The 24,244-nt window shown below is 36.9% G+C and overlaps 4 long non-coding RNA genes across 5 annotated transcripts; 2 read left to right on the top strand and 2 right to left on the bottom strand.

Annotated features, from left to right (window-relative positions):
• Positions 1-11,319: 11,319 nt before the first annotated feature.
• LOC138128518 (uncharacterized) lies at positions 11,320-15,853 on the bottom strand. The gene is made up of 3 exons (XR_011158737.1): positions 15,713-15,853; positions 13,047-15,663; positions 11,320-12,889 (listed from the first exon to the last, which is right to left on the bottom strand). It is a non-coding gene; the product is annotated as an uncharacterized lncRNA (long non-coding RNA).
• A 249-nt stretch (positions 15,854-16,102) lies between these two features.
• LOC138128519 (uncharacterized) lies at positions 16,103-17,684 on the top strand. 2 transcript variants are annotated; one of them, XR_011158739.1, is made up of 3 exons: positions 16,103-16,194; positions 16,261-17,170; positions 17,557-17,684. It is a non-coding gene; the product is annotated as an uncharacterized lncRNA (long non-coding RNA). The 2 variants fall into 2 exon arrangements; XR_011158738.1 differs by having other exon boundaries at positions 17,257-17,684.
• A 1,897-nt stretch (positions 17,685-19,581) lies between these two features.
• LOC138128514 (uncharacterized) lies at positions 19,582-23,641 on the bottom strand. The gene is made up of 3 exons (XR_011158733.1): positions 23,517-23,641; positions 21,369-23,462; positions 19,582-21,304 (listed from the first exon to the last, which is right to left on the bottom strand). It is a non-coding gene; the product is annotated as an uncharacterized lncRNA (long non-coding RNA).
• LOC138128512 (uncharacterized) lies at positions 23,192-24,056 on the top strand. Its single transcript, XR_011158731.1, has 2 exons — positions 23,192-23,331; positions 23,384-24,056. It is a non-coding gene; the product is annotated as an uncharacterized lncRNA (long non-coding RNA).
• Positions 24,057-24,244: the final 188 nt, after the last annotated feature.

The following is a 24,244-nucleotide window of genomic DNA, read 5'->3' as shown; positions in this document are numbered from 1 at the left end:
TTTGCGTTCTATATGTTCTTATTTTGTCTATGTCCATCATCGACTTGTCATTTGGTTTAATTTTTTTCGACATTTGGGATGGCCATAACATAGTTTAATGAAGTTGGTCATGGTACCGCAATCTCTTTTTAAAAATTTAAAAATTCTGGATTTAGATAACACATTGGTAGTTGAAATTCAAAAAGGTATATTATTATACTCATGTCACATCGTGAGGAAGTTCCTTAACATTGACACAGAACATAATACACAACAAAGTCAAAATGCGGAGGCGAGACGCCGGTAATTATGTTGATAAGCACTGCACTATTACTTGATAGTAATATCCGTAATAGTGTATGTACTCCGGCAAAATTGCCGTGCCGCCGGGTGGAGGTGGGATAGTATCACTATTATTACCGATTCGATTCTTTGCTATAAAACTATTATACTTACTATATGGTCTTCGGTTAACTTGGTAATTGGTATAATATTCTGCTACAATTTTGTTCTCTTTAGTATTGGTCATTTTTAAATTTATTTAAAAATAGTAGTTTATTTAACGAGTTCGTGTGTAAATTGGGCTTTTTTTGGCATGAGTGGGTCAGTTTAAAACGCGAGTGAAACGAGCGTTTTAAAGGCCCACGAGTGCCAAAAAAGACCCAATTTACAAACGAACGAGTTGAATACAACGTTTTTTTGTTCGACGAGCCCCTTAAAGGCTCCAAATCGCTTAAAATCTTTAAAATTAGCTTGACGTTTCGTTTTGACAAGTTGTCAAATTTATCAAAATCCGTTCACACAGGAGAAAATTGTCAAATTCTGACAGTGTCGAACAAAAAAATTATTAATCATTAAATATAATGTGCCATTGATGTTACAAAGATTAGTACCCGATGGAATAATTTCCATAGATTGGGCGACTCTGTTATGTTTAGTTTAGTACTTATGGTAAAGAGTTAATGATTTTTAAAATGTTGACAAACGAAATCACAATCGGAAAAATCTTCAAAACTCGCAGTTAATACATTTTGTCGATTTTGACTAATTTATCACTTCATCGACAAAATATAATTATTTTTTATTTTATTTGTAAAAACAAAAGGTAATATAAGTCATGATATTATATTTAATTATGATTTTATGCCAATTTTCTCTGAGGAAGGAATTCCTTGTGTTGAAAACGTGAAAACAATTATAAAGAGAATTATCAATTCCTAAAGCTTGTTTTAAATTTGTATTATTGATAGGTAATCTATTCATAAGCCAGATTGCGGACTCTAATTATTCCATGTTCAGTACCGTTGATGTATTCGTATACAAGTACATAAAAAAGCTTCACCGGGGTTGTGGATGCTGGAAAGGTGTTTTTATTGTTATGCTTTTATATGTTGTTATTTGGCGTTTTTTTTTTCATGTGTTGATGTAAATTTCGTATTATGCTGTTTTATTATTTTTAATCTGTTATACATACACTATGCAGTTTATATTGGGACTTGTGTAAGCCAATTATGGCATGACATTAATAAATGTTGATTTTATTTCATTTCATACTTCCCTGACCTTGTGCTTATTAAAAAAATAATACATTTTTTGTATTATGTTTAGGTCTCCAGATTGTTTTACATTATTCTTATTGTTTCTAGCCGATGAGTTATCATCTAGAAAAACGAGCAAGAATGGAAGGAGGAAGTGCAAATGAGGTACAAAGAAAGGCAAGTTTAATAAATGTAGTCTCATACCTGTTTATGTAGCATTTCTGTTCTTGCATAGTTATGTGATATATGTTTTTATCTTTTCAGAGCACATCACCAAAGGAAATATGTATTTTGTCCACACAATCATTTAGTAAAATCATACACGTTGCTGCCTTTGTGGATAAGACGCTATTTATTAAAGCCTTTCTTGAAGCAGATGATGAAGTTGTGGAGTACTTTGTTGGTCCGAAATGAATGAGGCGGCTTGATGCGTGATTTGAGATTAATGTAACAACAATAACAAGTAACGATAACAAAAGATAACAAAATGGTGAACGGCGTGGTTGTTGGTGCCATGGTTGAAGCTGATCGGCGAGAGAGCGAGTCTACGGGATGCGACGTCTTTTATCGCTTCGGTTTGGCTCCCCCTGGTGTCGACACGTACGTGTTGTGGTGCGTCGATAGAGGTCGCCACAGTACTCCCCCCTCAGTGGCTGCGTTCTCTCGAAGATGTGAAGTTGAGCGTCGCGACGGCTGCATCGTGAGGGGACGCAGTCACGAAAGCAGATTGAGGATTTCGTTGGCAGGCGTGTGCGAAGTGGTTCAGGCCCTGGTCGTTGACGAAGCTGAGGGACATGCCGAACCCGCGTGTGCGAAGTGGTTCAGGCCCTGCTTGTTGCGAGACGGAGGGACGTGCCGAACCCGGTGTTGATGGTTTTGTTGGCAGGCGTCTGCGAAATGGTTCAGGCCCTGGTCGTTGACGAAGCGGAGGGACGTGCCGAACCCACGTGTGCGAAGTGGTTCAGGCCCTGCTTGTTGCGAGACGGAGGGACGTGCCGAACCAGGAGATGCAGCGAGCTCCCAAGGTTGATGCGACGGAGGTTGCGTCGATGTTGCTGTGATTCGGCCATACGAAACGATCTGAAACAAACTTAGCAATGGCGCGAATGCGTGGATGAGGTTGTGTTGTCGTTGGCGATGACTCGGTCGTCGGCTTCTTGCTCGATGTTGCGGGCGCGAAAGTCGATGGCCAAGGAGATGCTTCCGGAGCATGAGACGGCGTCGGCGGGAGCGTTCTCAGAGTTTGGTGCGTTTGTACCTGGCGTCTGCGATGGACTGGATTCCAGCGTGCCGGGAAGATGAAGGTGTCTGGTCGCGGTGTACACAGCGTGGTGCTCGCGGTCGTAGACACGGCTTGATGTCGGCGTCCATGTGGGTTGCAGTTGATGTGCCGAGGCGATGGTTGCTTGGTTTGGTTAGCACGTGGCTCGTGCAAAATGTGTTGGCGAGCGCGTTGCTCGTGCCGTTTGTGATGGCGAGCGCGTTGCTCGTGCTGCATGTGTTGGCGAGCGCGTTGCTCGTGCTGAATGTGCTGGCGAGCGCGTTGCTCGTGCTGAATGTGTTGGCGAGCGCGTTGCTCGAGCCGTTTGTGATGGCGAGCGCGTGGCTAGTGCTGATTGTGGTGGCGAGCGCGTGCTCTGCCGTTTGTGATGAGCGGTGGGTACGATGGTCGGTGAGGTCGACGATGTCGTTCCCGTCGCTGTGGTGGTCGTAGCGATTTGTCTGGCGGAGGCTTGCATCCTGCTTGTTGAGATTCGGTGACCCGGGTACTCCACTTCCGACTCACCGAAACGTGGGGTTCACTGCCACGATGAGGGCTCGTGGTCGAGTGGAAGCCGTCTCCAGCGGTCGCACGTGTTGGTTTGCTCTTCGCCGACCGGTGCCATTGTCTGATGTTGTACTCACCAACTTGTGGGGTGCACGTGGTGCTGATTGTTTGCTCCGGATCGTCGGGGGTCAGAAGTTTGTTTTGTTGCTTGCCTCGTGGTCTTCCGGATCGTCGGGGGTGGAAGTTGTTGCCTCGTGGTCTTCCGGATCGTCGGGGTCACCAATTGTGGAGTACTTTGTTGGTCCGGAATGAATGAGGCGGCTTGATGCGTGATTTGAGATTAATGTAACAACAATAACAAGTAACGATAACAAAAGATAACAAAATGGTGAACGGCGTGATTGGTGGTGCCGTGGTTGAAGCTGATCGGCGAGAGAGCGAGTCTAAGGGATGCGACGTCTTTTATCGCTTCGGTTTGGCTCCCCCTGGTGTCGACACGTACGTGTTGTGGTGCGTCGATAGAGGTCGCCACAAAGTGATAGTAGCTTTGGCGCCTCGCCGCTTTGGGAAATCAACAAACATGGACATGGTGAAAGAATTCCTATCAGGGAACAAAAAACTCTTCCAAGACAATCAGTTAAAAATATGGAAAGAGGAAAGGTTTTTTTTTGATAAGTACTGCCAAGAGAATCCTGTCATATACGTGGACTTTAAAAATATCTCTGGTATAACTGAAGATGAACTCCTTCAATCATTAAAGCATCTCATTTGCTGTGCATTTAATGAACATCAATATCTTATAAAAAATATCGATGGAAAATATTCTTGGTCAGATACGAAATTGGAGGTTCTGGGCCCTATTAAAATATATGAGAATTATTGGAGTAATTACAAAAATCTTGATGAAGATGAGGTGATTAAAGGATTGAAGCGCTTATCTCGCTGTTTACATGTGTACCATAACAAACCCGTTTATGTATTAATCGATGAATTCGATTTTCCTATCATGGACATCATCTTCTGGGATTCAACTTCAAAGAATGATGTTCTGGACGAAACCATCGAAGTTATCGGTCGCATCATGTCCATTACGTTCAAAAACAACGAACATATCAAGAAAGGCTTAATAAATGCCTGTGTCCGCGTCGCAGAAGTTTTATCTGGCGACGCGAACAACATCCAGTATTATCAGTTTTTGAGAAAACCTAGTTTTGCTCCTTATTTTGGATTTACAGATACAGAAATGAAGAGTCTGCTTGAAAAAGAAGAATTTACTACTTTTAATAATGACCAAGTAAAAAAGTGGTACAATGGTTATAAAATAGTGGATTGAGGGGACTATGCCATTTATAGCTGTTAAATTACTGGGTTGACTCGGACAGCATCACTCACCTAAAACATCTGTTTGGACATTATCTCATTCGTGAATTCATTGAAGATCTTATTGATGGAGAAGAGATCGAAATAAAGGCCATTCGAAACTTTGCGAAAGAAAACATAATTGCCTTACTAAACTTGGTTCATCAAGAACTTAAATCTATACATAGGTCAGATGTACATTTTTTCCTCCAATTTTTGACCGAAAATGGATACTTGAATGTTTTACGCACTAGCCCTGGGAATCAAAGAATCACCATTCGGATTCCAAATCGAGAAATTAGGACGTTGTTTCAGGAAAAATGTTATGATGTAGAACTGTTTTCAAAGAAACACCAGCTTTTAAATGGAAATATTAAGGGTTATTTGGCTGCATTAGAATCAGTGCTAACAAGAGAAGACAAAAATGTATTTACTGAATATGCAAAGGCTGTCTCTAAATTGTTTGATGGAGCCATAATGCCCCAAAACTCTTTGTTTTGGCATATAATGTTAAATTTTATATAGTTCGCAGTGAACTAAGCATCTCCCGAAGAAAATCTAAAGGAAGACCGCCTCATCTTGATTTGCTTATGATTTTGAATGAAGCTGGCTTGATTGTGGAATTAAAATTTGCCGACCAATCATCAGTGGCCGCTCTTTCTCAAATTAGAACGCGACAGTTTGAATCAAGCTTCGACAACTACAAAAATGTCACAAAGAAAATTCTTGAAGGGAGAGATAGTCTGACTTACACTATTGGCGATTCACCTCCCGAAACTGTTACCAGCCATGAATAGACTTTTGATGGCACAGACGTCTTTTTTTATTTGTATTGCCATTGTATTACCGTTGTTAAATGAATACAATAATTTTAATGGTGTTTTTAGCGTTTAAATTTTTATAAACACAATAGAACTGCATGAGTCTGTGTTGTGAATTTAGCTTTAGGCAACTTTGGGAGTTTCTGGTGTTCCCTAAGTTGGTGGTAAGGTTATTTTTAATATCATAGATAGTGGGTGAAGAGAATTTTATGGATTTAGAGGAATCTTTCGGTTTGTTCGTATTAGGATAATTAATTTTTATTTTTATGGTTTAAATAGAATTATTTATTTTATATATTTTTTTCTTTTTAGGTTTGTTTATTTTTTATTAATTTAGATCGCTTAATTTAGAGCGTAGTACTGAAGATACCAAAGTAATTTTTAATTTCTAAATATTTGTAATTTTTCTTAACTATAAAAATTAGAAATACATATAATCATCTGCTTTTTTTAAGTTGGAGGCTTAATTTTAAAATATTTCTTTAATTGGGATTTTTCCAGTTTTTTTTTATCATTAACAGTGATATACTCGTATATATTTTCACAATAAAAAAAACTACCGATAAGCATTGATATATACCTACATATCTCACATAATAAGCTGATGGGTTTTAAGGTTTTTATGTGGTTTGCCGTTGTTCAGAAATGAAAAATCATTTAGGGATCTCTGGAATTGAGGGCTTTTTTTTTACAAGATTTTGAGTTTTCATGAACGAATTTCGTAATATTCATTTGCTGCGCATTCGAATCCTGATAGAGCGCAAAATCTTTTTCATAGCTATAGAATATTTTCTTATGATTAGTCGCAGACAGGAGTCTACTTCAGCGTGCGAAGCACTAGTCCACTTCGTGGACGCTGACGCCACAGAGCTCTGCATTGCTTTAATCGACCTTCGGTCCTCAGCTGGTTTCACCAGATTGTATGATTTTTAGGTTTGTATAGTTATAAACAAAAACAATATACACAATCGTAGATTGTAATACCTGGTCCAGAAATAAAAAAGCCATTTTGGGAATTTAAAAACAAGAGCTTTTATTTGTTTAATATTATTACCGGTCGCCACTCCGACCGGTGAATTTTTTGCATGTGCTTTCTCCAGAAGTAAAAATCCATTTTGGGGTGTCTCAAAACAAGGAATGCTGTAAGGTTTTTTTGGGTGCTTTGAATGTAATTATGTTTGATTTTGGATGATTTTCAACAGTTTTCCCATGTGCCCATTTTCTGGTGGTCTATTGAGTTTCGAGTATTTTTGGGAGCATAAAAAATTATGATTTTTGAAGGAATTTCATAATATTAGTTTGTAAGGCGCCAAATATACCTCTTTGATTTGGTGTTGTTTTTCTCTTTTTTTTTGTCCAGAAATAAATAGTTATTTTTATATTAAGTGCGTGAAGAGAGTGTTTTTTGTGCATGAAAAGGTCTTTTACGCCGAGACGAAGGTCGAGGCAATATAAGCCTTTGAATGCACAAAAACATCTTCACGCACGAAATATAAACAATATTTTTTCTATAATTGATTCAAAAAATTGAAATTAAAAATTCAAATTTTTGAAGGAACTCTGAAGTTTCAATGCAGTGACCATGTTGCTAGGTAACTAATAAAATACAGTGCGTGAAGTGAAACACAGAAATAGTCGTGTGCGTGAAATCGCATTTCACACACTGTTTTGTATGGTTTCTATGGTTTCGATCTTACTAACAATGCAAAAAGAAATACACGTTAGAAAATGACCCACTTCAGGCACCGATAACTATGCGTGAATTTCAATTTTTTGAATCAATAATAGAAAAAAACATTTATAAGGCTAAGGATTAATTAGCCTTAGCTACTCCAGCCTCCAGCACTCCACTAAACTAACCAAATTGGTTATAAAATCTCAATTGATAAATATAACCTCAAAATAATTACGCATAGTATAAGAAACATTATTTATTCTTTGAAGGTAGAGAAGGTAAGGTAGGTGAATTTGGTATTTTTTAAAAGCGCAAGTCAAGAGAAAGACAATAAAACCACTTTTATTCGATTTTGTTATTTACTTGATTTACTGGTTAATTAACATGTTAAAAATCCGGTAAATTAAGTAAATTATATAATTTACCGGTAAATTTACAACACTAGTCAAAATAATGAAATAATTTAATTTGTGTTTTTTCAAATTTCTGAATCTCCTATTATTCTTTTAAAGTTTTCGTAGTAGGTACCTATTTAATGTCGTGTTAATGTTGTGTAGATGTTAGTCGGGTGTGGTGTTTAGTTTATTTATAAGTGGTATTTGGTTAAGTGCATTGTGAAAACTTGCGGAAGAAGAAGTAATGTTAATGTTACTTTTCAAATTTTTCCAAAGACACCTACTTGATGAAAAAGCTTGTATTTTGCTTTGTATTTTAATAATTTCATTTTTTAATATATTTTTTTAGATGGAATATAATGTTTTATTTCTTTTAATATTGTTTTAAACTTCATTTTGTAAAAAATTTGTAACATGTGTTTTGATTAATCCATGATTTTTGTGATTAACACATGTTGCAGATTTTTTACAAAAAATTAAGAAATTTGCGAAAGTGATGAAATCCAACATTTGAATTTCCCGCAATGCGATACAACTAGCGCTTGTGCGGCATTACCCTGAACCTTAAAGTACAAATTGTGGTGGGGACGCTAGAGTCGCCAATCTATAGCTATATATATATATTTATAATCTATGGGCCCACAGGAACGGCCGCTGTGTCAACACTGTCAACCTATGGTCACAGAATAGAATCAATCAGAAGGCAAAGTCGGCAAAATCGCCTTTGATCTCAGTCAGCCAGCGGCAGCCATTATTATAGAGTAGAATATCAGGTCCGCATTTACAACATGTGAGCCCGAGGTTCAGATCCGGACTTGCATAAATTGTTTTGAGTTATTTGTGCGAAAAGTACATCGAATTACAGCGATAGTTTGCACTAGAGCAAAACGGTCGTCAAGAAATTACCTTAGATACCAGTTCAATGCAAATGTCATGACTGTCAACCACACACAAAATTACGTTTATTTGTACTTACCATGTAAATTTTTCTCAGGAAATAGTCTGCCAAAATTCCTCTCGTGCATGTAAAATTGTCTCATAATTTCCTCTCGTGCGCTTCGCGCACTCGACAAAATTAAATTATCGACAATTTGACATGCACTCGGGATATTATTGTGATAGGCGCTTATAAAAAAGTTTTTCCAGAAATGTTACAAAGTACGGAGTCGAATATGAATATAATTAATTCAATTCAAGAAGTATCAAGGATCACACAAATGGAATAGAACGAGGTTTTAATTATTAATAAAAAATAGAAAATAAATAAATAATACTTAACAACGTAATATTTTGTCATCCATATGTGACAATTTCAGTAAAGCATAATTTAGAGTATTTTTTTATGTGACAGAAAAATTACGTTCAAAAGTTAATGAAAGTATACCTACATAATAGTAGTTTCTTACCTTGCTCGATTATGTTCTTTTGGAAAAGTGAAGAAAGCCAAATTACAGTTGTAGGCTTTGTTTTCAAATTTTTTTGCCGTACAAACCATGCCACCTTTGAGCTTACTCATCTTAATATTATTCATCTATCGCCACCACTGGTAGAAAACCAATTGCGTCAACCGCGGTTATGATACGCTACTGACTTCTACTCTGAACTTATGGCCGCTTCATCTGCGCGGCTTAGATGCGCGGACTTTTCCCGCCCAAGAGAGTTTGTCTTCTGATTGATTCTATTCTGTGCTATGGTGTCAACTCTCAACTGTGTATATTATGTGGTCTACGCAACGGAACCACAACCGACAAGTAAAAATCCAAACTGAATTATCGACCGAAAAAGCGTCACGCTCGATCCTGTAGATGGCGCTAACCATATTATCGTTCACGGCCAACTTCATCTAGCTTCCGCTGCGCTCCATACGGCCGTAACATTATGCCAATTTTCACGCAATTTTCATTGTTGAAATTGATTCTACTAACCTCAAAAAATCGTTTGGTAACTAGCCCCAACTAGCGGAGAAAAAATGTTAATAACAATGATTGACGTTTCCTTCAAAAGTGTCATGAAGTTTCAAAAAGATATGAAAATCAAACGAAAATATGTAATAGTCTTGTAAAACTGGAAAATACATAACTATCCCTCCGCCACCCGGCGGCACGGCAATTTTGCCGGAGTACATACACTATTACGGATATTACTATCAAGTAATTGTGCAGTGCTTATCAACATAATTACCGGCGTCTCGCCTCCGCATTTTGACTTTGTTGTGTATTATGTTCTGTGTCAATGTTAAGGAATTTCCTCACGATATGACATGAGTACAATTATATACCTTTTCCGACGACCACTATGCAATGTGGCACATTTCACACAGTTTTCCCTTAGTGAAAATTTAAAATTGCAAACGATTTCAACACGAACACGAACGAACAGCCTAACCGTGTACAATGAAAAATTTGAGAAATCTGATTGGCCGACAGCTGTGCGTTTTTATATTGTAGGTACACGGGCCGATGATTAACGATGTCTATCTCCGCGCAACGGCATAATTATTTTGTCCGCAGCTCTGTCGAATAATATTTGAAGTTTGAAGGGACGCCGAATATTAGCGTTTTTTTTTTGTGGTCGTCGGAAAAATATCGTGTATACCACGTGTTGAAAATTCGATTTCACACTCGTTTGCTTAAGCCACGCGCCTACGGCTTGTGGCTCAATTCTGCAAACTCGTGTGAAATCTTTCATTTTCAACTCTTGATATACAATATACTATTTTGAATTTCAACTACCAATGTGTTCCCTAAATCCAGAATTTTTAAATTTTTAAAAAGAGATTGCGGTACTATTCCCGTTGCTGAAATTGTAAGTGGTAAAATAGAAATTTTTTCTAAACTCCAAAGATTTCTCATAGCAACGGAGAGCTCTAAATATTTATTAATTTTTGTGTTATATGTCTGTGTTATATTATGGGAATTTGGAACAGCTATATCTAAAAGATATCCTTGCTTTTGTTGTTTATTTAAAATAATAATGTCTAGTCATTTTCCAAACAACTTTCTGGTTTATAAATATAATGTGGTTGTGTATCCTTTAATAAGTTGAATTTAACAGCTAAATTCATGTGTATAATTTTAGCGAATATATCATGACGTTTTTTATATTCGTTTTGAGCCAAAACGGTGAAAGAAGAAATGATGTGTTCAATGGTTTCCCCTTCAGTTCCGCAAATTCTACATTTATCGATGATCGACTGTAAACTAACTAGGTATATTTAATATGTACATTATTTACATAAAACAATGGAAAAGGAACAAAACTCGAAAGTAACTTAATTTTAAACAGCATAAAGGAGTGATAACTAAAGGACATACCTAAATGTGTGGATAGGTATGTAGGTATGTAGGTACAGTTGCGGCCGTTGAAAACTCAGACACTTTGACAACGCCAAATTTTCGGCTTTGTAAATGGGATTGAAAGTGACGTTACTCAAAATGTCACTCAAACATTATCCACATTAATTTCTCTCGCAATGGCTCTTATACTCACACCGTCCCTCAGTCAAACACATTTTTGCAAATCAGATAATTGCGGTATTTCAAAAGTTATAAGGCATTCACGATCTTTTTGGGACCGAGTTGGCTATGACCATCTAGTGATTTTGTTGGCAGTACCTCGGTGATAACTAAATCCCCTAAAGGAAATTGACACTTTTTGTGTTAGGTTAGGTTGTTTTCTGTTTAAGGTTATATTTTCTGAGTAGGTAGGGGAATGCCGGGCAAAACGGGGTACTTAAGGTTTAAGTGACTGTCAAATTTACAATTAACGACTTAAAAGACTTGAATCAATTTGAACAAATGTATTACCTATTCAAGATTACATGTAGAAACACAAAAATAAAATAAAATCACATTCTGAGAAAATGTGGACTAATTCACTCATATGTGCTGTTTGCCCCATTTTGCCCGCCAGCGAGGGCAAAATGGGGTGATACAGTGGCTACACTTCATTCGCAAAATTTACAAACATGTATGGCCTCATCATCTTCACTTTCGGGCCCAGCACAGGAATTATGAGCCCATTTGTGACATACAAAGCAGGAAATCCAACCTTCCGTTGAATTAGAGTATAAGTGTAGCAAGTAAAGACACTCACAATCACTTAAGTCTCCGTTAGAGCTGTCATCGCTGTCTTCTTTTGCAGTTCTCTTCTTCTTCTTTTGTACTTATTTTTTCGTAGCTTTCTTTGAAGTGTTCTCTAAAGAAAACAATTTCTTTTTTCCCTTGACATGGATTTCATTTTCAAAATGGGGCCCCATTTTACCCGCACCCCAAGCTCCCCGTTTTGCCCGAAGTGCACATTTTACAGGTTATATTTTATTTAAACGAAACGATAAGTTTTACACTAACAACAACTACTACAATATGTACAGTGGGGAGCACGGAATTTCGCACACCAATTTGTATGCCATTAAAAAAAAACTATCTAGTCTAAGCTTTATTGTCATTATAATCAATCATGATATACGTGATCATGACTGATGTTTCACCTAAACTGTCACGAAACTGCCGCCAGTACCTCATTTTAATAAAATTATGTCAGTGAAAGGTCCAATGTGTGCGAAATTCCGTGCTCGCCACTGTACTCTAAATATTCTAATTGAGCGTTACAATACAGTAATCATTATTATAATAAGAAAAACACTCTTACTTTGTTCTACAAACAGCAAGAAAAATTACACTAGTTTCGCCGCCGAAGAGTGTGTCACCATGAAATCAAATTTCTACTTACGTCAGCGTCTTCCCGCTTTATGGAATCAAGGAAGAGATTAAAAAAGTACGATTCCTGAAATGCCATATAGATGGTGCCACAAATAAGAAAATGCATGGCCTACTAAATCTGAACTGCGCTACGCTTATTACGGCCGTAACAAACTAGCTGAATGATTGATTCGGCTAACCTCAAAAAATCTACCCTTAACTAGCGCCATCTCTTTAAAGATATTAAACTACAAATCAACTAAATTGCCACAATAATTTATGTTTCCTTGAATTTCATCAAGGTTGAAGTACTAACATGGGAAAATAGTGCGTTGCATGTGGAGAAAATAACAACAGTTATTTTCAAATTCCCAGCAACCTCCAAACCAAATCCAAAATTGATAAAATTATAAAAAAAAACTAAATGAAACATTTCACTGTAATACATGTTTCTTCTTTATTATCTACAGCAACTCCAGGACCCTTGTTACGATTAGTTTGGCTTCAAGACCGTGGGGTCTGTAAATTTGTGGGGCTTTTAAAAGACTTGGCTAATATTGCCACACAAGTTTTATCATATTTAATTCCAAAAAATCCTTGTCAACCACTGGTTACTACTTTGCATCCACATTTAATACAGAATTCCATATTTACCTGTGATAAACACAAAGATAAAATTTGTAAAGTTATTATCCAATTAGTAATTAAACCAATTTTAAACATTTGTTTATAAAAAAAAACAGATTACATAAAAACGAAATCCATTCAGAATAAACTCACAAGTAGGAAGGTTCTAAAATTATAAACTTACGAGAAAGGTATTGTCTTCCTGCAGATAGATAGTTTTACTTTTAATTTTTCTACTGTGCTCTATCCATTTCAGATTTTGCAATTCCATTTTATATATAAATATTATGTTTCATAATTTGATTATTGTAATTATTAGGTATTCTTACGTTCATGAAACGTATTCGTGAAAATTTATTTCGCGTCAAAATGACAAAATAGAAAGTGTTAACCTAACAAAATAAACACGTTACGTGATTGTGATTGGATAATTTCAATTCAAATTACATTTTTCTTTTCTATTTCGCTAACAGATGGAGTTGGTTAAGGGTGAATTCAAGGTTGGTACAACTGACTAATTTGTATAATAGGTTGCCTCGTTTCCATTTAAAGCAATAGTCTGAATTTTTTCCCCCTGCAAAAGTTACTCGTGACGTCACAGTGTACTAAACTTTTACTACAGAGTCTGCGATCATGCATTAGGTGTTCCTTCGCTAGAATAAATCCCAAAAAGCCACCCAATAAACTCCACGGAGCTTATAAACCTTAGGTTCTATTCGAACACCCAAAATTTCTGGGTTGATTTTACGTCACGAGTTACTTTCCCCCCCGCCCCGCAATTTTCAACGAGGCAACCTATTATACAAATTAGTCAGTTCTACCAACCTTGGGTGAATTTTTTGAGGTTAGCGGAATCAATTGCTCCATTGAAAATCCGAGCTTTGTTACGGCCGTAATAAGCGCAGCGCAGTTCAGATTTAGTAGGCCATGGAAAATGAGCATAGACAACACAGTAAACCTATATTAAAATAATAAATATGGCAACGCGGTGGCAAGAAAATGTCGAACAGACACTGACAGAAAAAAAAATTGCATGCGTTGCATCACTGAGTCAGTTAGTCCAACATGAAAAGAAAAAATCATAGCCAACTCGGTCCCAAAAAGATCGTGAATGCCTAATACGCGCGATTCTGCTCTACTATGTCAAATACTGACACTGACTTTATAATCCTTGATGAAAATCCTGTTTGCGCTAATCAAATTTCGGAATTTATACAGAGTGTTTGAATCTTTCCTGTCTGAGATTTCAACGGCCGCAACTGTACCTCTTTGGTAGATACGTAGTATTATAATTTTAAAACCTTTCCACTTATGGGTTTATTAGCAATTGATTTTCTTTTTATGGAATCAGTTTTTTGTGAACAACTATTATTTAAAAGTGGTTTCATCAATAATTCTATAATAACTTTACAAATGTTGTCTTTATGTGTGTTACAGATAAAGAGGGAATTACGAATTCAATGTGGAAGTAAAATTGTTACGAGTTGTTTGCAAATATTTTCTTGGGCCAAATATCATAACATTTCTGTGGTGGCAATATTTGCCAATTCTTTAAAAAAACTTACAAACTGATAATTTGGATAAGTCAAACCGCTACGATTTTGAACATTAATTGAACGTAAAAGAGGATCAGGGGTTGAAAAAGACAATATAGGAGAGAGACAACTGTCGCAGTTATGACCAAAAGTTGGCCAGTGACTGCACCGGGCTCTCAGGGGGTTTTCGGGGCATAGGGTGTGGGTTCAAAAAAATGAAAAATGGGCGCCAGGCAACTTGCTTTTGAGCTTGTTTCAAACTTGTCCAGTTGCCGGAACAAGTGCTCTGATTTTACCCGTCTAGGAAGATAAAATTAAAATTGGTTTATTCGGTCTAAAGCGGAAATCTCACACAAAAATGTTGTGCCGTTTTAGCACTGGTTCACACGAGTGTGATAGCGGTTCGCATGTAACCAAATGAAGAAATATGAAATATGCGGAACCAGTACTTTTAGATGATCTTAGAAATTATGTGGTCTTAACCAGAAAAGCTTTTCGTTTTACAAATGACCGAAATTAACTTAAATTAACAAGATGTTCTAAGACGAGTAATGAATGGTTTTAAAATTATTGAAAGGAGACCCTCCCGAACCTTCAACTTCCTCCTGTAAATGCGAATGAAATGAACCCAAGGTCGAGGCTTAGATTTCAGCTTGACGAGAAATGAAAATTGATTCCTACAGGAAGGGGTGAAGTCGGTTAAGCTCCAAAATTGAAATTGATTGCAAAAAAAACGTTGACAAAAATTCTTACAGTTTTTTAAATACAAAAACATTTTCAACAAGTGCAGAAATTGTTTAACTGAGAAGCGGGAAATTCGAGGCGCTCAAAAATTTGAAATTGTCCGCTATAAAAGTGTGGCGACTTATCTTATGTCAGGTGGTTGCGTGTCCTCGAAGTGCGTTATTTCGGCTTGCGGTACGGTTCTTTACATGAAGGCGTCACGGCGTGACCTTGATGGATTCTTTATTCGAACGGTGTGTGGTCTGGCGATGACCACCCTAAAGAACGACGACTGGCCCTAAGGAACAATGGGGCTCTCGACGACCCTAACGAACGATGTGGCTCTCGACCACCCTAACGAACGATGTGGCTCTCGACCACCCTAACGAACGATGTGGCTCTCGACCACCCTAACGAACGACCCCTAACGAATTGACGTAATTACCTTTCCGCTGAAAGGGGTTGCTCCACGATAAATCGAAGGAGGACCTCCCGGTACCTACTCCTTCACGGTACAGTAACGGTAATTGGCTCGAACTACCCCTAATAGACGAAAGTTAGTGAAGTGAATTCGCTAATGAACGATAATTACCTCTATCTCGCTAGACGACGAGGGGTTTCTCGACCACGGTAAACGGTAACGGTAGCGGTACGGTAACTTTCGGGCTCCTCGACGGCCCCGAAGGCTGGCAGCGCCGGACGATAAGCGCCATGGCGTTCGGCAATCCGCCCTCGGGGATGATTGCGGATCCCGAACGCCACGCACGTGATTCGCAGCTCGCGACTTGCGGCACAGCCGCCCGCTCGGCGGTCGCCGACCGAGTCCCCTGATTTCCGCTCGCGATCGGTTTTTTTGGTTACCCCCGTTTCTAGGAGAGCTCACACGAAAGATCTCGACCTTATTCCGTTGGGCGATAAGGCGTTCCGGTAATTGTACTAACAGCGCATCCCGATGACTACTTCCGGCGGTACTACACTTGCGCGCTAAATGACAGATGGTCGATCATGGCGCCGGTTTGTTTACGTTGGAAATCACCGATCGGAAAATTCAGATGTTGAAGCGGTAACGTGTCGGTGAGTCCGCGGGTAATTCACGATAGACGTTGCTTCCAGAATTTGATTCAAAAACGATATCCGCAGATGATCCCGATGCGCTTAGGACCCGCCGAGATACGACTACGCTTGCGACACCAGGCGCGGCATCACAGCGTGATCCTGACGTGTCCTCACAAAACGGACCATAAGCGAACGACGATATAAAACTGGAAGAACGACGATACGGCTGGCACCAAGACTCTACAAAAAAAAACTCTCAAAAATGAAACCGCGTAAGAAACAAACGAAAACCGAAAGTGAAACTGAAAGTGAACCGATAAACAAAAAATGAACCCTGAACCGATAAACTAAAATTTGTTCTGATTGACGACACAAACAAAATTGAATGATCTCGAAATGAGCGTCCCGAAAAAGGTTACGGCAGTGTGGGCGCGTCGCGACGTCATGTGCCTTGCGTTATCTTGCTAGTTCCTGATTTTCGAACAGCGATCTTATTGTCCCGCGAGCATAAGTAGGACCTCTTGGCCTCCTACCCCGGCCAAAACGAATAGTGGCAATTTGACCTGCTACACAGTGAAATATTTCATTTAATGTTTTTACAATATACCCTGCTATGGAAGCAACAGAAGCTGCATATATGGTGTTACTGCTATTAAAAATAATAATTGGTTTGTTCGATACCTCCCTAGAAAGTGGGTCTGTATCCATGGTTACCAGTGAGTGAAGGTTCCACTTTCGCTCACGCACTTTCGGTCACGCATAATTGAAATTCGATTTTATGAAAAAGAATTTGTATGTAAAAAGTTCGTTGTACTTCTTTTTAGTTATTTTTAATTTGTACTTCGGTACATTTGAATTTGGCGCGCGCGACATGTGACGACAAAGATGGCGGCGTGTCGTTGTTAGCCTGTAACAAGAGAGGGGACCAACCTTCGAGATTGTTCGAAACGAAAGAAAGCGAGTAATAGCTTTAATGCCGTTTCTCTTGTTACAGGTAAGATTGTTTTATATTGTAAATAAATTTGGTGATGGGTAGATTAAGAAAAATTGTTAGGTATCAATAAAAAACTCTTGTTACAGGAGAAACACAATATAGTTTTTATTCGCACTTCACGAAGACCCAGAAAACATTATATGTATATTGAAAATAATTACATACGAATAATAACTAAACGTTATTCACGTGGAGTTGAACATTTCATGGTCAATAACTATTACTTAAATTTCGAAGTTTCTCCAACAGTCGAAAGAGTAGTATCAAGTCCGGTTCACATTTTTCCGTCAAACTGACAAAAAAACACGGTTTCCCCATCAACCCATAAAGATTTATGTTAAAAATTCTGCAACAGATGGGGCTAGTTACCAAACGATTTTTTTTAGGTTAGCTGAATCAACTTTAGACCCTTATTGGGACGGCCGTATGGAGCGCAGCGGAAGCTAGATGAAGTTAGCCATGTATCGTTTATTGCTTTATGGCCCATTGAACCCATTAAATTTTATTACAAAAATGTGTAAGCTTTTTAATATCACAAAATAAAAAAACTCAAATTTAGTAAGTTGTGTTACAAAAACAAATTATACTTAAAACAAATTTTTACGTTCACATCGTTACTTAGGTCTACCCGAGGGTCTACCTAATAATATTTTTAGACAATGTAAAATCGTAACGATTAGGATGTGAATGAAGTTGTGATAACATTATGTCTAGTATTCAATTAGATATGCAAACTAAAAAAAATCAACTAAAAATCTAAAAGTATTGTTAATAATGTAGGTCGACCTTTCATAATAAACTCACACTGGACTTTAAAAAAGCTTTAATAAAAAAATACAAATAATTCTAGACGGTTTTTCATGAAGACAACTAGGTAACAATAATGATTAATGACATTGTTAGTTGCCTACCGTTGAATACTACAATAAGAATAAGAACAATTTCTATAACGGAAAAAAAATGTTTTTATAGTAAATCCGTTTTTTTAAACAGGTAGGCCGATGTGTGAGCGTATTTTTGAAGGATGTTTATAGACCATACCAACGCTCGACCATCGACCGTCTTCTGTTTAATAAAAACGCTCAAAAGTCAAAATGCGTTATTCGTTATTAAATTTAAGCGCTGGTCGAGCGTATTACGTGCGTGTTTATCTTTAAGAAATAAATTTAGATACAATAATTGTTATGTACACCATAATTAAGTTTCATTTTTTTAATCAATACGAAAATTATCATAGACAATACAAAAAAAAATAAAAAACGACTGTATAAAATCCATTATAGGCTTGTTGGTAAGATATTCGCGTTGAATCCAAGTCGTCTCGGGTTCGAATTACTGCGAGAATCGCCCTCAAATGTCAAATGATTTATATTGACAAATCACAACTCCGAATTGTTTGAATAGCAACCAATCACAATTTAATTAAGCGGAAATTTTCCCTAGGGAAAATTTCCGATATAATTGACCTAGGGAAAAAATTTTCGGGCGATTCTCTTCCGAATATACCTCGGGACAGATATATATCGCCAGAAATTTTTTCTTGCAGTCCAACACTCGTGTTTGTCGCTCAAAATTACCCTCGGGCTGGCGCCCTCGTGTAATTTTCTTGCTGCAAACACTCGTGTGTGAGGACTGCTCGAAAAAATTTCCGGCAATATATCTGTCCCTTGGTATATTATATATGAGAATTGCCCTCAAATGTCACATGATTTATATTGACAAATCACAACTCCGAATTGTTTGAATAGCAACCAATCACAATTTAATTAAGCGGAAATTTTCCGATATAATTTACCTAGGGAAAAGTTTTTTCGGGCAATTCTTTTCCGAATATACCTCGGGATAGATATATATCGCCAGAAATTTTTTCTTGCAGTCCAACACTCGTGTTTGTCGCTCAAAATTACCCTCGGGCTGGCGCCCTCGTGTAATTTTCTTGCGACAAACACTCGTGTGTCAGGACTGCTCGAAAAAATTTCCGGCAATATATCTGTCCCTTGGTATATTACGAGGGCAATTTTTTATGTAATCTACCTAGCAATGAATATGAAAAGTTAAAATAAAAATGGTCATTCTGTTAAATAGCTGTGACAAAAATTGTAAATTAAATGGAAAGTACTGTATTCAAGAATTTAAATATATTCAATGAAGAATATCCAAAATTCCGAAAAAAGTTTTCAAGCCTTATTCAACAAGTTAATAAATTAAAAATTATTATTTTTGTTCTTATACAGAGTGTCCCCCAAAAAAAAGACGAGTCCATAGCTCCCTTATTTATCGGAGGATTTTAATTATCTATACACCAAATTAAAGGGTTATTAATAGGCTACAAAACGGCTTAATAAATTCACGTATAGCTCCAAGGGCTTCAAGACTAAACTGTCAAAATATTTTTTTTCAAATGGCATTACATACCTTTTTTTAGTAATTCTGATAGAGATTTTAATTCTGAAAACAACAATGTATCAGAAGTATAACTTCACATAAAAAAAAATAACACTAACTTTTGAAACAAATGACGAGCACCAAGCGAAAAGATATCAAAATGGATTGCGTTACAATGTAATAACCAAATTAAGGTAGCTGGAAAAACAAATGACAAATAATAACATGTGGGATTGCGCAGATATGCCGCCAATGTTTAGCGCAAAATGGAATATAGACGATAGTAGCCTTTTTCTACATTTTTTTTGTGAATTTTTGGTATTTAAATGTATACTTGTGATACACTGTTGTTTTCAGAATAAAAACCTCTATCAGAATTACTAAAAAAAATATGTAATCCCATTTAAAAAAAAAATATTTTGACAGTTTACCCTTGAAACCCATGGGGCTATACTTGAATTTATTAGGCCATTGTGTAGCCTATTAACAACCATTTAATTTGGTGTAATGATAATTAAAATCTTCCGATAAATAACGGAGTTATGGACTCGTCTTCTTTTTTGGGGACACTCTGTATGTATTATGGTAATTGTTATTATTGTTTTCTTAATTTATTACTTCAACACTAATAAAAAATAGCGATTTATTCAACAATTTCCAGAAACTAATACGTGCCCATAAGCTAATGTATCTGTAGAATTAGGTAAAAGGTATCTTTTTTCATCTTTCCAACTTAGAGACTTTTTCTTTACTTCTTCAGTAAATAAATATCGACCAGCAAATGAAGAAATGGGAACATAATCAATACAAATGTTGAATTCCATTCATTTTTACCCAAATGAATACAGAATGAAACCAAAAAAAAGTCAAATTTTTGAACTTAAATAAAATTAAAATTAAAATAAATTAAATGATTTTTGTTTCAATTTCTAATAACGGGTACTTCGTCTTAGTACCTGTATAGCTTATCGAATACGACGTGGGATACTTCGAATTAAGTTCTCAATCTCCTCCTGGGGATCCGTTGCCACAAAATAGGGAGCAACTCACTTAATTCCCGAATATTCTCTGGATAAGACAAATGGTCGGTCAGACCTCAGACCGTTTCCAAGAAGATTCCATTCCAAGGCGTGTTCAATGGGGTTGAGGTCCGGAGATCGTGCAGGTAGCTAAAAATGTTGAATTCCGTGCAAATCTATCGTTTCCAAAACCTATTGTGTTCTGTGCGGACGAGCGTTATCGTCCACATATACGAAGTTTTTACGAATAGCAGCTTGAAATTGTGGCAAAATATTGTCAACAATATCGTTACCATACATGTTTTCCGTCATAGTCCTTCGGCAAACATAGAGATCAGTGCGCCCTCCAACACAGACGCCTACATACACCATACGAGACCCATCCCGAAAAGGTGCTCTAGTTTCCATAAATCGTTGTATACTCCGTACTCTGATAGATTGCACGTTTTTTGACAGAATACAGACACAGAAACTGGTTTGGCGGGAATTAATCTGCAGGGATACAACGGTTTTCTGCATAACGTGAAACAATTGAGATGGAGAGTTTAGTATTTTTCACTGCTTTATGTTTTGGAACTAGAATTTAAAAACGTGCAATCTATCACCGTACGGAGTATACCTAAATACCGTTCATTTGATCTCCCCCAACCTCGTCAGTGACGGCTCGTGTTCCGCGAATATGGGTCGGCCGAACATGGGTAGATCGGTAAAGCTCTAGGAGGCACTCGAACTGCGCACAGAACAGATAGTCAGGTTATCAGAAGGGTTATCAGTACTTATGCAGGTATACTTACTAAATAGATGGTTTTGTTGTTTCCTTCGCCGTTGCCTCCTGTGGATTTTGCCTATCCCTCTACGATTTTGCCACAGGATAGCGACAAAGAGACGCCAAATGTCGGGATTTTCCCAATTATTTGAGCGGCAATCGAAGTATTATGAATATTATTATGAATTTCCAAAAACTATCTGGGGGTCAAAAGATTAAAATAGTTGTTCATTGAGCATTCAGATAGGAGAACCGAGAAGGGCGATGGCCAATAATCATTTTCAGAAAACGTTTACTGGGGGCTGGAAGGAGTGGTAAGAAGTTGAGAAAAAATTATAAATAAGTGAGTTATAAGTAACCAAGTTATTTGTGAATATTGAAATAAATAATTTGATTTGTGAGGGAAAACGAATTTTAATCAATGGTTACTTGACCATCTCTCTAATCCTTTTGGATACTGAGCGCAGTTCAGGTGTTTGTAAAGAGTCAGTCCAGGTAGAAAACAAACAATGTGTAAAGTCCTCGTCGAAAAATAGTCAATTTTGACTTAAATTGTAAATCATTTTACAATAGGAGAGAAAATCGTCTTATAACTACCATAAATAATTCCATAAATAAATAGGGGCTGTTACTTTACCTGATGTTTGCTCTTCCTTGAGTCGGCACTGCACAACAAAGGGGCAATAAAGTTAGAGGGTATTATGGTAGTTATAAGACGGTTTGCTATCCTATTGTGAAATGATTTACAATTTAAGTCAAAATTGACTATTTCTAGACGAGGACTTTATGTTCTTTAGATATTTCGTGTTTAACTAAAGCGCGATGAATTTCTTTTAAATTGTCGTACCCTACCGAATTGTAAGGATTTTTATTTACCGAAAAGAGTACACAATAGGGCAGTCCAAGAACCAAGACTATATGCTCCGCACGTTCAAAATGGCCGATGGGAGGCAAACATTGTCCTGTGTTTCATTTGTTTACGTTGAACCGAACGGTGTGGAGCGAGTTTTTTAAAAATTGTGCTTTTTTCTGAGCATTTAATCTAAGTAGCAAGGTTTATTTAGCTCTAGTAAATAAGTACCATCAGTATTATTACAGATTGATTTTGTGTGGATTCTGTTATTTCTTGGATCTTTTCCAACATTCTACAGAAGTACGTGATCGGTACAATTTCTCTTGAAATTGTGCATTTTCTGAATATTTATTACGGTAAGTATAGTCCAATTTTTACCCTTTTGCGATGACGTCATTATCTAGTAACTTTACGTATGTTTGAGCTAGGATCAGAAACAAATTTGAACTGATCATAAATAACTATAAATGTGTCAAATTTGTTGACAATTGCTTCGAAAGGTTATGTTTGTAATCAATATAATATGTGAAAGAAATTAAAAATTGTCAAATTGACAGAAGCATAAAATAACCTCAAAGTGACCATCAATAAATAAACGTGCTTTTTTTTGTTTTTTTTTTTTTTTCTGTTTCTGTCGTTTCAATAAAGAGAAAGCGAGGAAGGAAATCGTGACGTCACCTCAAAAGGGTAAAAATTGGACTATAGCAAGGTTTACTTATTGATTAAGCTGTAGTAGCAAGGTTTATTTGGCTTTAGTAAATAAGTCCCAGTATTATTACAGATATGTAGATTTCGTGGGATTTTGGTATTTTCTCTCAACCATACAATGAGCGACTATTTTAAGTCAGTTGTGGTTGAACACCCTGATGTTGCTGAACGATACCAAGAGAAAATTTCAAAAATAAATGGTATCGTTCCATTTTCTGTGAAAGATTCAGAACTAACGTACAAACCAGAGACTTTTCCACCTGTAGCAAACATGGACATTGTTAGTTATTTGGTACTGACTACAAGTTTTTATACTAGCTGTCAAATGAAAGCATACAAAAGTTTAAACGCTTTTAAAAGTTTTCAAGCTGGATTTGTGCATAATTGTGGTGCAATAAAAATGAATGACTACATTGTAGTCGTAGGACGTGTAAGTTTTTTGTTCTTATTTCATGTTATTGTTTTTGTTTTATATACTTTAGGTCAAACATTCACGAAGAATGAATGAACGCCCACTTCTAGTGTGGATTTTATGCCGAGATGATGCCAGCTTCAGCTTTCCTACAAAATATTCAATTGAAGTCCTTATTTCTATATAATACCAATACAAATTACTTGATATAAAATGTTTAGAACACAAACGGGCATTTTTTACCATTTCTTCACTGAAATCTTTACGTCTGATAGCGTTTATCCATTTTTGTCGTCTAAGAGCGGAAAGTTCATTTAGCTTCACTTTATGTTTAAAGTGCAAAATTGATGGTATGCGATAAAATTGGACATTATCGCGGTTACTTCTACTAGCACAATTTACCACACAACAGAAATGAGGCATATTTCAGCAGTACAAACGTTTATTTTTTGATTTTTTTAACCGGCTTGTATCCTAAACACACGATCCATCAGCCTCCCAGCGGCCATATTGATTTTACTTTGACAGCTCGTTGGACTGCCCTATACCAGCAAAACAATTTATTACGAACCTGGCTGCGCGTTAACCATATATGTTTCTGGTACAGAGTTTTAGAAAACGCGCGATTATGACCACTTTTCGATTGTATTAAATCAATTTCTTCACAAATATTTTGTCATCATAAGACAATGTATGAAATTTATTTACCAATAAATAGTTAACCAAATCGGCATTGGTACTCACTACATCTTTTACATTTGCCGTTGTCGGTGTCTTTACCTACTTACCACTTACGGCCGGTTTCATAATGTATTTTTTCTACTTTGCGTTCGTACTGATGCTATTACGATACTGTTTTGCGTATCGTAATAGGAAAAGGCATGATATATGTAATAGTAAAACTTAAAATAGTGAAATTTAATTTTTTAAT

Source organism: Tenebrio molitor, chromosome 4 (genome assembly GCF_963966145.1).
Source record: "Tenebrio molitor chromosome 4, icTenMoli1.1, whole genome shotgun sequence".
NCBI classification, from domain to species: Eukaryota; Metazoa; Arthropoda; class Insecta; order Coleoptera; family Tenebrionidae; genus Tenebrio; species Tenebrio molitor.
This window is presented reverse-complemented; position numbering and strand designations above follow the sequence as displayed.